A 2,815-nucleotide genomic window follows, 5' to 3' on the forward strand; every position below is an offset into this window, starting at 1 on the left:
TCGCATCGATCAATGTGGATGAAAAAATCTCTGCCAAAAAAAAAAAGGAGGGGAAAGGCGTCTGCCAGGACATAGGAGCTCCGCCCAACTTCCATACCCACTTAGCTCGTATGCCCTGGCAAACCAGATTTCTCCATTCACATCAATCGATGTGGATGAATAAATCATTGCCGGGATTTTTTTTTGATTTTTTTTATATACAAAGTGTTTGCCAAAGCATAGGAACGCCGCCTCCTCCTCAGCTCGTATGCATCGGCAAACGTATCTGTTACTGCAGAGGAGAAATCTCGTCTTGCAGCGCCGCAAACACCGACTTGCGTGTAATCTGACAGCAGCGCAATGCTTCTGTCAGAATGCACATCAGTGCTGCAGCTAGTAGATCGGTTGGTCCACCTGGAAGGTAAAAAAAAAAAAGAAAAAACCAGGCCACAACGCAATAATTTTATTAACTTTGGAACAGAATTCATAAACTTTAACTTTTTGAACTAAACATTAACCTTTTTGCTTACTGGTGTTTTTTTTTTTTTTACCTTTATAGAACAAACCTCTCCTTCCCCATGGGACAATGTGCAAAGCGCAAATCGCCCAAAGATGTGGCGAAGTGCGTTATGCACTTTGTCCCAGGTGAAAGGAGACGTTTGCAGCAGCTGTGTGAGTGAATGGGCCCTAATAGCCCTGTGTGCCTGTCCTGGTGAGATGATCCCTATGCTAATAGTGTACCTGTGAGTGGTACTTCCGGAAACACTCTCCAAAGCATAGGGCAGGGTGGTCAGGACAGTCAGGACAGAAATAGCGGGTGTCACGCCTTATTCCACTCCTGCTACAGACACGACATTTTTTGGTTTGAGGTACCAGGAACGACACTGGGGAAATGTCGCTCGTGTAGACGGCTAACTACACTGGTGGCTGGGGCCACGGAACCTCCTGGACACAGGAGGTTCGCGATGATCTCTTCCTGAAATTTGAGGAAGTGTCACAGACGGTGTACAGGAAACAAGGCAAAGCAACATGTATAAACGACTCGCTGGATCCAAAAACTAAGGAACCAAGGGAGACCCCTGCAGAAGACCTGGCACTTTCCCTGGCTGCTCAGCCTATGCAAAGATCCGAATGGTGGAGGTTTGCATATCCACGAACCTTGACTATAAAGCCCTGAGCACCCTACAATAGTGAGGGGACACGACCACCGGCTCCCTACACAAGATATGGAGGGAGTCAGGGTCACCTGGGATCCAGCAAACAGAAAATAACAGATAAAGGTACGACACTTAGCTTTGAAGCAAACAGGAGGACAGAGTCAGCGTGCACACACACTCCAGGAAGTAGTATAAGCCGCCCAGAAAAGCCTTCTGGGGAAGAATTTAAAGGGAAGCAATTAGTCCAACACATGACAGCTGAGAGAGGCTAACGAGAGGAGGAGCTGAATACCACAACACAGAAACTCAAGGAGGAGGTTCTGAAAGGCCTCTGTCAGAGCTTCTCAGCTGTCTGGTTGTGACACTCTGTCAGAGCTTCTCAGCTGTCTGGTTGTGACAGTACCCCTCCCTCTACGAGTGGACTCCGGACACTCAGAACCCACCTTCTCAGGATGGGACCTATGGAAAGCCCTGATGAGACGAGAGGCCTTAATGTCCGTCACTGGGACCCACATCCTCTCCTCAGGACCATACCCCTCCCACTGAACAAGGTACTGAAGAGAACCGCGGACAAGACGAGAATCCACAATCCTAGAGACCTGAAATTCAAGATTCCCATCAACCATAATCGGAGGAGGAGGCAAAGGCGAGGGTACAATGGGTTGAACATAAGGTTTCAATAAGGACTTATGAAAAACATTATGGATCTTCCAAGTCTGAGGAAGATCAAGACGGTATGCAACAGGATTGATGACAGACAGGATTTTGTAAGGCCCAATAAACCTAGGACCCAACTTCCAGGAGGGAACCTTCAATTTGATATTCTTGGTAGACAACCACACCAGATCACCAACATTCAGGTCCGGACCAAGCACACGTCTCTTATCAGCCACACGCTTATATCTCTCACTCATGCTCTTTAGATTATCTTGAATCTTTTGCCAAATAGATGACAAAGACGAGGAGAATCTGTCCTCATCAGGTAAACCAGAAGACCCCTCTCCCGAGAAAGTCCCAAACTGTGGATGAAACCCATATGCACCAAAAAATGGTGACTTATCAGAGGACTCCTGACGACGGTTATTTAAAGCAAACTCAGCAAGGGACAAAAAAGAACACCAATCCTCTTGATTCTCCGCCACAAAACAACGCAGATATGTCTCCAGATTCTGATTGACGCGCTCTGTCTGGCCATTCGACTGCGGGTGGAAAGCAGAAGAGAATGACAACCGAACCCCCAAGCGAGAACAGAAAGCCTTCCAGAATCTGGAAACAAACTGCGTGCCCCTATCAGAGACTATGTCTGAAGGAATACCGTGCAATTTGACAATGTGATCAACAAATGCCTGCGCCAGCGTCTTAGCATTGGGCAAACCAGGAAAAGGGATGAAATGCACCATTTTGCTAAAACGGTCCACCACCACCAGAATCACAGTCTTCCCCGAGGAACGAGGCAGGTCCGTTATGAAGTCCATGGACAGATGTGTCCAAGGACGGGAAGGAATGGGTAAGGGAAGGAGAGGACCTGATGGCCGTGAATGAGGGACTTTGGCACGAGCGCAAGTCTCGCAGGCTGCCACAAAACCCTCAACCGACTTACGAAGCGCAGGCCACCAGAATCTCCGAGCGATGAGATCCAGTGTGGCTCTTACCCCCGGGTGCCCAGCAAGGACCGTATC

This window comes from Bufo gargarizans, chromosome 2, assembly GCF_014858855.1.
Source record: "Bufo gargarizans isolate SCDJY-AF-19 chromosome 2, ASM1485885v1, whole genome shotgun sequence".
NCBI classification, from domain to species: domain Eukaryota; kingdom Metazoa; phylum Chordata; class Amphibia; order Anura; family Bufonidae; genus Bufo; species Bufo gargarizans.